General features: G+C 39.0%; 1 protein-coding gene across 4 annotated transcripts in view; it reads right to left on the bottom strand.

Moving 5' to 3' along the window:
• Positions 1-13,158, bottom strand: part of FNDC3B (fibronectin type III domain containing 3B) — a 401,489-nt gene that overhangs the window by 320,679 nt on the left and 67,652 nt on the right. The gene's annotated exons all lie outside the window — the stretch shown is intronic.

Raw genomic sequence — 13,158 nt, 5'->3', positions numbered from 1 at the left:
AACAATCTGTATCCTGAGATTGCACTGATTTTTTTTTCCCCCAATTTATAGTTAAATTTGTATTTCAAAGATTTCTGATAGATGTTGGCTCAAACATTTTTTCAAAAAAGTATTTGATTCTCTCATACAACACACCACTCCCCTCCCCCTGTGTGTGGGGGCGGGGGGGCAATGAGAATAGTACATGATACACTGAAAATCAGTTCATAGGCAAGTTTTTCAAAAACAAGTTATTTCTTGAAGAATCATTACAACTGACAACATTCTCATAAGCAGCTTTACATTCCATTTAATGTGACTAAACACAAAGCAAACACCAGGTGTTACTTAGAGCTTATAAGGGACTGAAACAGAAAATGCACATTAAACGACAACACTTAGCAAAGAAACAAATTAGCAGGTGCAAAAACACACCATGCAAGGGAGTATCTATTTACTATTTCAGATTTACTCGTTACAATAAAATCTCCATATTAAATATGCATGTAATCATATCACTAATTTGGACTAACATTTTGAAAAAACACAAAAACGCAGAATTCTTTAGAAAAAAAATTCTTTTCTTTCAGGAAAATAAAACTGTCATATATTATAGAGCATTAGATTTGTTTTAATTAACAGATAAGAATGATAATTGGTATATACATGGTTTTATATGTAAATACTGAATCTCAGTGTTTGAAACTATGGTGGCTGCCTATGTTCTAAACACTCCCTGTACAGAACATCATTAATTTATACTAATACAATTTAAATAGGCGCCCTGGTGGCACAGTGGTTAAGAGCCTGGCTGCTAACTGAAAGGTCAGCAGTTCGAATCCACCAGCTGCTCCTTGGAAACCCTATGGGGAAGTTCTACTCTGTCCTATAGGGTCCCTATGAGTTGGAATCGACTTGAGGGCAACAGGTTTGTTTTTGCAGTTTTGTTTGTTTGTTTGTTTATTTAGGCTTTTCTTTGTGAGACACTCTTTTGTGCTGAAATCACGCAAATTCTAAATTTAAAGGTCTATTAATGAGTCTTAAACAGGGCTTCGAACCAGTTCAGTCCAGTTCCAACCCCCACTTAGAATTTGCATTTCCTTCCCAGTTATACTGAATCAGAATTCACATTTTAATAAGATCCCCAGGTGATTCTTACATATAATAAATTTTGAGAACCACTGCTCTACTCATGGGTCTTAGAACTGGTCCCCAACCAGCAGCATTAGCATCTCCCAGGAACTTGTTAGAAATGCAAACTCTCCGCAGGGGCTCAAACCAGAACGAACCGGCTGGAAGCCCAGGTCTTAAAAAATCTTTCCGGAAAAATCGTTTTAAATTTCAACTCTGATCTACAAGGCATGTTCCCTTATTCAATTTTAATATTTCCTTCTTATGTGATGAGCACAAAAGACTGTACTTAGGTTACAAAAAAAAAAATTTTTCAGCTAATGTTACTGGCTAATTCAAGAGAAGCACAAGACATCGAGGATGAAAAGTTACAACCTCATGAACACCAAGAAGGGTCTCAGGAATGTCCAAGGGTCCCCAGACTACACTTTGAGAACCACTGCTCTACACTAATCAGTTTATAAGTAAAAAGATACAAAAATTTAAAATTCACTTTCTAGTAGGCAAAGACTGCTGTTTTGATGTGTACTTGGACATCCACAATTCACATGATAGGGTCTGAACAAAGAACAAAATAATCCAAATGAAGAGGTATCCAAACTCCAGCATGAATTTCTCTCTCCAAGACTTAATGGTACATTTTAAAGCATTTTTGTGGAGTACATTTGTTTGGTAAAACCTTGAGGGAAGGATGGGAAGTAGGGTGGAGGGATAACAATGTGAAGTGCCAGGCCAGGTACTCAGTGCTGGGACTGTGAGCAAATCAGAGTACAGGGAAGGGGTAGGGGGGACACTGACACCAGGCAGACCTTTGGTAGTGGTTGTTAGCTGCCCTCTAATCCACCCCAACTCATGGTGATCCCGTGCACAATGGGATCAGACAGTTATGATCCATAAGTTTTCACTGGCTGATTTTCTGGAAGCAGATCACCAGGCTTTTCCAGACCCACTAGCTGGAGATTCCCTTGCAATCTCTCATATAATCATACTCACACTCTAGATTCAAAACAAATGATGAATATCAGGGAAACAATGACAAATAATTTTGAACTGCCATTCCCAGATAAGAATCTCATCTGCTCTGATCTCTAGACCTCAGTAGTGCTGTTCTCTCCCATTTTACTAAACCCAGAGATGACCTGATCTAGTATTTTCTGTGGTCCCTAATTTATTTTCTTTTTCCACAGCCTACTCTGTCTTTCGTCCAAGAAACCAAGCGGGAGTTTCCTAAGGCATAAGAACTCTTAAAATGAGAACCTCAAGTTTCAAATATAGACAGAACAATTAATAAGACTGAAATTCATTTCCTAGAGCAATGAATTCAAAAAATCGATTCGCATTCAGCAAACACAGTTAAATGAAAGAGTTTCCTTTCTTTTTTAAAAATAGATTTAACGGGCATATTAATTTTCCACTGGCCACTATAAATAAATGGAACTCCAAAATATCCTTCTTTGCAAGGGCGTTCTGGCCAGTCACTGTTACCCTGACCCAGAGTGGAATGTGTATTTACATTGCAGAGAGGCGGCATTGTGTACTGGTGGGAAACCACTTCTCACAGACCTCCCAGTCAACTAGAAGGCTCCACAATAGGTATTCACACAGGAAGCAGGCTCTACAAAAAGCACCTCTGGCTCTTCCAGAGATAACTTTTCAAGGCAGCGGGGATGGTAAACCACTGTTCACAGGCCCCAACTGCCTACATACACTTCAGGGTCAACAAAGCTTGTGTTGTCCACAGCTATTCCCCTAGCTCTTCCCAAGGTGAAAGGGAAGCTGTCAACAATTCCATTTCATTTTTCTAGATAAAACTAAACTATGCCTTGAGAGGCTGTTTTCAAGGAGAAAAAAAAAAAAGTACATCATAAAGCCATGAATTTTTTTTCTCAAATGAGCTGGAAAATACTCCCAAGAAGCTACTGCTTTTTCAAAGCCAAATGAAAGGTAATAGTATTGAATACACAACTTTCAAAGCCAAAACCTCAAATGTCACTTGATTATCTCCACTGAAAATTATGGTTCCTTAAATATTAACCATTTTGTTTAACTGCCAAGCAAAAAATTGTTTTAACTCCTCAAACAGAGAAGCATGTGTTGTCAGTAGTATCATATTAACGACTTCAGGACAGGTAAGTGCAGGAAATCAAGCTAACGCTGACCACTTACATAAGCCATCAAATCAATCAAGATGTGGTCGAAAACACAACTAATAAATAGGAGGTTTTGTTCATGTAAAACTAAACTAGAGGTTTGGCTTTTTCCTCTGCATCTAAAGAAACACAACCTGGTTCTTCAAAAATAGGTTATGATTAAATTCTCAATACCCCAGTTTCTTAACCTACAAGAATGCTGCTTCCTACGGTAGTATTGTAAGGCCATTAAATAATTTAACGATACTGGGCAAAGGGCAATTCTTCTGGCTTATTTTTCTCATTTCTCAAAAGAGACTAGGCTCTAGGGCCAAGGTCCCTGGCAGTTCTAGTAACCTATCAATTTGAGTATGTTGTTCTTGTTGTTAGGTGCTGAGTTGGTTCCGACTCATATCAACGCTATGCACTACAGAACAAAATACTGCTCAGTCCTGCGCCCTGCTCACAATCAGTGTTATGCCTGAGCCCCCTGTTGCAGCCACCGTGTCAATCCATCTCATTGAGGGTCTTCCTCTTTTTTGCTGACCCTATACTTTACTAAGCATGATGTCCTTTTCCAGGGACTAATCCCTCCTGACAACGTGCCCAAAGTATGTGAGACATAGTCTCGCCATCCTTACTTCTAAGGAGCATTCTGGTTGTACTTCACCCAAGACAGATCTGTTCATTCTTCTGGCAGTCTGTGGTATATTTAATATTCTTCACCAATACCACAATTCAAAGGCGTCAACTCTTCTTCAGTCTTCCTTATTCATTGTCCAGCTTTCACATGCATATGATGCAACTGAAAATACCATGGCTTGGGTCAGGCCCACCTTAGTCTTCAAGGTGACATCTTTATTTTCAATACTTTAAAGAGGTCTTTTGCAGCAGATTTGCCTAATGCGATGAGTCTTTTGATTTCTTGACTGCTGCTTCCATGGAGGTTGATTGTGGATCCAAGTAAAATGAAATCCTTGACAACTTCAATCTTTTCTCCATTTATCATGATGGTGCTTATTGATTCAGTTGTGAGGATTTTTGTTTTCTTTATGTGGAGGTGCAATTCCTACTGAAGGCTGTGGTCTTTCATCATCATCAGTAAGCGCTTCAAGTTCTCTTCACTTTCAGCAAGCAATATTGTGTCATCTGCATATCACAGGCCGTTAATGAGTCTTCCTCCAATCCTGATGCCCTGTTCTTCTTCATATAGACCAGCTTCTCGGATTTTTTGCTCAACATACAGATCAAATAGTTACCGTGAAAGGATGCAACCCTGACGCACACCTTTCCTGACTTTAAGCCACGCAGTATCTCCTTGTTCTGTGCAAACAACTGCTTCTAGATCTATGTACAGGTTCCTCATGAGCACAATTAAGTGTTCTGGAATTTCCATTATTCGCAATGCTGTCCATAATTTGTTATGATCCACACAGTCGAATGCCTTAGTATAGTCAATAAAACACAGATAAACATCTTTCTGGTATTCTCTGTTTTCAGCCAGGATCCATCTGACATCAGCAATGATATCCCTCATTCCACGTCCTCTTCTGAATCCGGCTTGAATTTCTGGTAGTTCCCTGTCGATATACTGCTGCAGCTGTTTTTGAATGATCTTCAGCAAAATTTTACTTGTGTATGATATTGTTCAATAATTTCTGCATTTGGTTGGATCACCTTTCTTGGGAATTGGCATAAATATGGATCTTTTCCAGTCAGTTGGCCAGGTAACTGTCTTCCAAATTTCCTGGCATAGACAAGGGAGCACTTACAGCTCTGCATCCGTTTGTTGACACATCTCAACTGGTATTCCGTCAATTCCTGGAGCCTTGTTTTTTTCGCCAATGCCTTCAGTGCAGCTTGGACTTCTTCCTTCACTACCATCGGTTCCTGATCATACGCTACCTCTTGAAAGGGTTTTCTTTTTGGTATAATGACTCTGTGTATTCCTTTCATCTTCTTTTGATGGTTCCTGCATCATCTAGTATTTTCCCTGTAGAATCCTTCACTATTGCAACTCGAGGCTAGAATACTTTCTTCAATTCTTTCAGCTTGAGAAATGTTGAACCTGTTACTCCCTTTTGGTTTTCTATCTCCAAATCTTTGCACGTATCATTCTAATACTTTACTTTGTCTTCTTGAGCTGCCCTTTGAAATCTTCTATTCAGTTCTTTTACTTCATCATTTCTTCCTTTTGCTTTAGCTACTCAACGTCCAAGAGCAAGTTTCAGAGTCTATTCTGACATCCATTTTGGCCCTTGCTTTCCTTCCCGTCTTTTTAATGACCTCTTGCTTTCTTCACATATGATGTCCTTGATGTCATTCCACAATTCGTCTGGTCTTCAGTCATTAGTGTTCAACACGTCAAACCTATTCTTGAGATAGACTCTAAATTCAGGTGGGATATACTCAAGGTCTTACTTTGGCTCTCGCAGACTTGTTCTAATTTTATTCAGTTTCAACTTGAACTTGCATATGAGCAACTGATGGTCTGTTCCGCAGTCGGCCCCTGGCCTTGTTCTGATTGATGATATTGAGTTTTTCCATCATCTCTTTCCAGAGATGCAGTCAATTTGATTCCTATGTATTCCATCTGGCGAGGTCCATGTGTATAGCTGCCATTTATGTTGGTGAAAAAAGGTATTTGCAATGAAGTCATTGGTCTTGCAAAATTCTATCATGTGATCTCCAACATTGTTTCTATCACCAAGGCCATATTTTCCAACTACCAATCCTTCTTCTTTGTTTCCAACTTTCCCATTCCAATCACCAATAATTATCAATGCATCCTGATTGCATGTTCGATCAATTTGGGTATAGCAACAAAGAGTATCACAATAAACACATACATGTCAAGGGTTTATTGGAGGTTACTTAAGCATCCACACAAATCATAAATAATATCATTATCTAGTTTCAGGAGTGGAGCCCTAGTGGTACAGTGGTTAAGAGCTCAGCTGCTAACCAAAAGGTCAGCAGTTCGAATCCACCAGCCACTCCCTGAAAACCCAATGGGGCAATTCTATTCTATCCGATACGGTCACTATGAGTCAGAATCAACTAGACGGCAACGGGTTTGGTTTTAGTTTCAGGAAGTAACTTTTGCAATACAGAAAAAATAAACCAGAAATAACATGAGGAAACATTCACAACACAATGTTTAGTGAACTGTATAGTCAGATTATACATGTACCTATATGATTTTTTAAAACACTGAAATGAAATAGAACCAAAATGTTAACAATGGTTAACCTGTGGATAATGAATGAGTTATAGTTTCTCCTTTGTACTACTTATATTTTTTAAATATCCCACAGTGAGCATCTGTAACTTTTGTAGTGATAAAAGTTAACTTTAAAAACCATATAGTTCAATTTACTTTGAATTATGTGATTATTTAGATGTTTGTGAAGAAACACTTTCAAGGCACCGTACAATACAAGAGACCTGAAGGATAAGGGCTTACCAAGTCTCACAGAACTAACTGCCACCATTCAACTCTGACTACAGGGCACTACAATGGAAGAAAGTTTGTGGTTAAGTAGTAGATTTGATAACATTTACAAAACCAGCACCCCTCAGGTCCTGTTTACCAAGTAATCCCTAGATTAGGCACGCTCACTAGGACCAACCCAAGCAGTTAAAGGGGGGGTGGGGGGAAAGGTGGGGCAGGTATCCCAGCTTTACTCTTTTTAGATAACAAGTACAGCATAAAATCCTCTTCCAAATGCCAAAATAAATCAAGCTTTCTGGGTGGAGAACTCTGTGTCAATCAAGTGAGAATCAGCAAAGATAAACTAAGAATAGAAACTGTTACATACTTACTTAGCTGTGCTAACTATGCTAGTCCCTCAGCTAGCACAAAGGACTTCAAAAGCTACTGCTATGACAAGTACAGGGTGGGGTCAGAGATTTCCCTTAGGGTTGGCAGGCCTCATTCCTGCAGCCTGGAAAAGTAACCACCCACTCTTATCTTTATGATTTCTCGCCCTCATCCCAAACCTTCAAAAAGATTTTTCCCATATTTTTATTCCCATGTATTACAACATAATACCTGTTCATTCTAGGAATCTGGGAATACAGAAAAACAAGAAGTTTCAATTATTGATAGTCACCACACCCAGAAATTACCGCTGTGAAAACAGTAATGTATTTCGATCTTGTCTCTCTATCGGTAGAAAGATTTATATTTATAGAGAGACAGCTACAGGTTACACTGAAGTCACTGGATGGTGCAAACGGTTAACGTTACTGTGCTCACTGCCAACCAAAAGGCTGGAGGCTCAAGTCTACCAACAGGCACCTTGGAAGAAAGGCCTGGCAATCTACTTCTGAAAAATCAAGTCACTGAAAACCCTATGCAGCACAGTTCTACTCTGATACAAAAGGGTCCCCATCAGTTGGAGTCAATTTCAATAGCCAACTAGTTTGTTTTTTACAGTTTACACGTTTTGTTATTTGATGATTATAACAATGAAACTGACAACTTTAAAACCAGTTCCTAAATAACATTTTAGTTCAGAGAAGATGGCCAAATCCTCTAGAGTCCTTGGTATCTGCAGAAAGACAAGATGACTCAGGATACTTTTAGATCATGCACACATATTTAAAATAGATTTATGAAGTGAATGATCCCCGTGAATTAATGAAAACGCAATTCTTTATTTCTATGTTTACATTTATGCAAGTTTCTGGCAAGTAAAAAGTTTTACTCTCTATTTCCTAAGAGTCAAAGGGGTTTTACGTTAACTATTCATAGCACCTCCTTCACAACTATAAACCTATCCTATCCACTAAGCAGAATGTCTATACTAGCAATCAAGCTGGAAGGTACTTTGTCCCAGACACTTAACCCTGAGCATCTAGGTGTACTGCTGCCAGTAAAACTATTAACAGAGAATCAGACTGGCAAACCGTATGATGTGACCTAAAACAGCTGAGTATAACACATGAAAATATTCATCACTGTATGAAATAGTGAAAAGTTGAATGCGTTATAATCCACAAAATGAAAGATTAAAAACCCATTTTTTAAAATGTGGCACAAATTAATATGCTAACACAGGAAAACGTTCACAACACACTGTTTATTGGGAAATACTAAACCAACCAAACCCATTGCTATCAAGCTGATACCAACTCATAGCAACCCTAAAGGACAGAGTAGAATTGACCTGTAGTGTTTGCAAGCCTGTAATCTTTATGGAAGCTGACTGCCACACAGGGATGGATTACCCAATAAGCAAGGTAAGCACATGCTTAGGGCATCAAGAAAACAGGGGCACCAAAGCAAAGACCCACAGATGACAAGCAGACAGGACACAAGGAAAAGCTGGCACTGCAGTGGAAGAAAACTAGCAGAGCACTAAAAGAAATTAGTACCATTTTATAAATTTTGTATATGATAACAATTATTATTTTCCTTTTCATGTCGGAGCAAACTAGCATAACCTTACATTACAGTTCTCTCGTCGAACACATATGAACAAGCCAGCGGCACTCTAATCATGTGACTTGTGACATATCTGATCCTGTCCTGTGAAAAGCAAACCAAAATGGGTCTTCAGATTGAGCATGCCCTTGCATCTGTATCATGCTCTTTGCTATCGCTCTCACCTCCGCTGGATATCAGCAGTAGTACAGTGAATTGTACAGACGCAGCATCAAAGGACAGAAAGTTAGTGAGCAAGTATTTACGTATTATTTCAAGGTGAAAAAACCTGTGGCGATCTGAGAAGGGCCCATCAACAACAATGTATGATAAATGAATAAAATTACTTCTGACTGTCTCAGACCAGAAGACCAAAATTACATGTTCCAAATCAATTTTTTTAAATTACTAATTTTCACATCCATCACTTGTCTCTCAGTTTATTGTAGTGTGGTGGCTTGCACATGGCTGCGATGCTGGAAGCTATGCCACCAGTATTCCAAATACTACCAGGGTCACCCATGGTGCACAGGTTTCAGCGAAGCTTCCAGACTAAGAGAGACTAGAAAGAAGAACCTGGCAACCTATTTTTAAAAAACTGGCCAGTGAAAACATTATCAATAGCAGCGGAATATTGTCTTATATAGTACTGGAAGATGAGCCCCTCAGGTTGGAAGGCACTCAGAATACGACTGGGGAAAAGCTACCTCTTCAAAGTAGAGTCGACCTTAATGACGCTGAAGGAGTAAAGTTTTCAAGACTTTCATTTGCTGATGTGGCAAGACTCAAAATGAGAAAAGCTGCAAACATTCATTAATATTTGGAACATGGCATATAAAAAGTGTGACTCTAGGAAAATTGGAAGTGGTCAAAAATAACATGGAACACTTAAAGATCGATATCCTAGGCAACAGTGAACTGAAATGGACTGGTATTAGCCACTGGAATCAGAAAATCATATGGTCTAATATGCTGGGCATGGCAAATTGAAAAGAAATGGTATCACATTCATTGTCAGAAAGAACATTCCAATACCTATCCTAAAGCATAACACTGTCAGTAATAGGATAATACGACTATTATTCAAATTCACGGGCAGACCATTAAGGCCAAAGATAAAGAAAGTAAAGATTTTTACTAACTTCTACAATCTGAAACTGATCAAATATGTAATCAAGATGCATTGATTACTGATGATTGGAATGCGAAAGTTAGAAACAAAGAAGAAGGATCCATAGTTAGGAAATACAACCTTGGTGATACAAACAACGCCAGAAATCAGATGAAAAAATTTTGTAAAACTACAACTTCTTCATTGCAAATACCTTTTTTCAGCAACATAATTGGCAACTGTACAACTGGACATCACCAGATGGAATACACAGGAATCAAATGGACTACATCTATTGAAAGAAACAATGGAAAAGCTCAGTATAATCAGTCAGAACATGGCCACGGGCTGACTAAGGAACATAGCATCAACTGTTTATATGCAAGCTCAAGTCGAAGCTGAAGGATAATTCCATAAAAGCCAAAGGATGACCTTGAGTATATCCCACCTGAATTTAGAGACCATTACAAGAACAGATTTGACACAGTGAACACTAATGACTGAAAACCAGACAGGTTATGGGATGATAACAAGGACAGCACACATGAAGAAAGCAAGAGGTCATTAAAAAGACATGAAAGAAATAAAAGACCAAAATGGATGTCAGAAGAGACCCTGAAAGTTGCTCTTGAATGTAGAGTAGTAGCTAGTGCAAACGAAGAAATGATGAAGTAGAAGAGCTGAACAGAAGATTACAAAGTATTACAATGAAATGTGCAAAGACCTGGAGTTAGAAAACCAAAAGGGAAGAACACGCTCGGCATTTCTCAAGCTGAAATAACTGAAAATTTAAGCCTTGAGTTGCGATATTGGAAGATTGTATGTGCAAAATACTGAACAACGAAGGAAGCATCAAAACAAGATGGAAAGAATACAGTTACTGTACCAAAAAGAATTTGTTGACATTCAACCATTTCAGGATGTAGCGTATGATCAGGAACCAATGGTACTGAAGGAAAAGGTTCAAGCTGCACTGAAGATACTGGAAAAACAAGGCACCAGGAACAGACTGAATACCAATTGAGATGTTTCAACAAGGATGAAATGCTGCAAGTGCTCACTCCTATATACCAAGAAACTTGGAAGATAGCTACCCAACCAACCAACAGGAAGATTCATATGCATGCCTGTTCCAAAGAAAGGTGATCTGAACAGTATGATTGATAGCAAACAAAAATAAAATTTCGAAGATTATTAAACAAGGCTGTAGAAGTACATCAAAAGGGAACTGCCAGAAATTCAAGCCAGATTCAGAAGAGGATACTGAAGAAGGGGTATCATTGTTAATGTCAGATTGATCTTGGCTAAAAGCAAAAAATACAAGAAACATACTTACCTGTGTTTTATTGACTCTGTAAAGGCCTTCGACTCTGTAGATCTTAACAAATTATGAATAACATTGTGAAGAATGGGAATTCCAGAACACTTAACTGTGCTCATGTGAAACCTGTACTAAGACCAAGAAGCAGTCATTTGAACAGACCATGTTTTCAAGTCAAGAAAGGTGTGTATGTTTCCTTTCACCATACTTATTCAATCTGTATGCTGAGCAAATAATACGAGAAGCTGGGCTATATGAAGACGAACGGGGCATCAGGATTGGAGGAAGGCTCATTAACAACCTGCAATATACAGATGACACAACCTTGTTTGTAGAAAGTGAAGAAGACTTGAAGCACTTACCGATAAAGATCAAAGACTGCAGCCTTCAGTACAGATTATACCTCAAAATAAAGAAAAAAAATTCTCACAACTGGACCAATACACAACAACATGATAAATGGAGAAAATACTGACGTTGTCAAGGATTTCATTTTACCTGGATCCATGATCATCGCCCACTGAAGCAGCAGTCAAGAAATCAAACGACTTAGTACACTGGGCAAATATGCAAAAGACCTCTTTAAGGTGTTCAAAAGCAAAGATGTCACTTTGAGGAGAAGCTGCACTTAACCCAAGCCCTGGTATTTTCAATCGTCTTATATGCATGTGAAAACTGGACAATTAATAAGGAAGACTCAGGAAGAATTGATGCCTTTTCATTATGGTGTTGGCGAAGAACAGTGAATATACCATGGACTGCAGAAAAACAAATCTGTTTTGAAACTAGGTATAGCCAGAATGCTCCTCAGAGGCAAGGATGGCGAAACTTCGCCTCACGTATTTTGGACACGGTATCAAGAGGGAACAGTCCCTGGAAAAGGACATCATGCTTCGAAAAGTAGAGGGTCAGTGAAAAAGAGGAAGACTCTCAACAAGATGGAGTGACACAGCGGCTGCAAAAAGGGGCTCAAACATAAAAACGATTTTGAGGATGGTACAGGAGTAGGCAGTGTTTCATTCTGTTGTACAGAGGGTCGCTATGAGTCAGAACTGACACGATGGCACCTAACAACAATTTTCTAATATAAATTTCTGTGTTAACATTCAAATTCAAACATAAATTGTATTTTATAAATTTACTTTTATATTTTATTGTGTTTTAGGTGAAAGTTTACAGCGCAAATTAGCTTCTCATTCAAAATTTATACGCAAATTGTTTTGTGACATTGGTTGAAATCCCTGCGATGTGTCAATACCCTCCCTCTTTCCCTTTACACCCCAGATTCCCCACGTCCATTCGTCCAGTTTTCCTGTCCCCTCCTGCCTTCACCTCTGCTTTTGGCCAAGTGTTGCCTATTTGGTCTCATATACTTGATTGAACGAAGAAGTAAGTTCCTCACCTGTGTTATTACTTCTTTTATCGGCCTGTCTAATCTTTGTCTGAAAGATGGACTTCAGGAGTGGCTTCAGTTCTAAGTTAGAAGGGTGTCTAGGGGCCACAGTATTGAGGGTTCCTCCAGTCTCTGTCAGACGAAGAAGTCTGCTCTTTTTTCGTGAATTTAATTTTGTTCTATGTTTTTCTCCCACTCTTTCCAGAAACATCTATTAGGATCCCCGTCAGAGTGGATGGTGGTGGTAGCCGGGTACCATCTAGTTCTTCTGGGCTCAGGCTGGTGGAGACGGTGGTTGATGTGGTCCATTAGTCCTTTGGACTGATAATTTTTCCTTGTGTCTTTGGCTTTTCTTCATTCTCCTTTGCTCCAAAAGTGATGGAAACAAGAGACTGTAACTTAGATGGCCACTCACGAGCTTTTAAGACGTCAGACGCTACTCACCAAAGTAGGATGTAGAACATTTTCTCTATGAACTATGTTATGCCAATTGACCTGGATGTCCCCTGAGACTGCGGTTCCCCAGCCCTCAGCCCCAGTAGCTCAGTCTCTCAAGATGTCTGAATGTGTCTAGGAAGCTTCTATGATGTTTCCAAGTTGTGCTGACTTCTCCTATACCGTGTGTTCTCCGTCCCTTCACCAAAGTTAATACTTGTCTACTAC

This window comes from Trichechus manatus, unplaced genomic scaffold (genome assembly GCF_000243295.1).
Source record: "Trichechus manatus latirostris isolate Lorelei unplaced genomic scaffold, TriManLat1.0 scaffold00110, whole genome shotgun sequence".
In the NCBI taxonomy this organism is placed as follows: Eukaryota; Metazoa; Chordata; class Mammalia; order Sirenia; family Trichechidae; genus Trichechus; species Trichechus manatus.
Note: the sequence above shows the minus strand (reverse complement) of the source record. Positions and strands in the feature narration are given on the sequence as shown.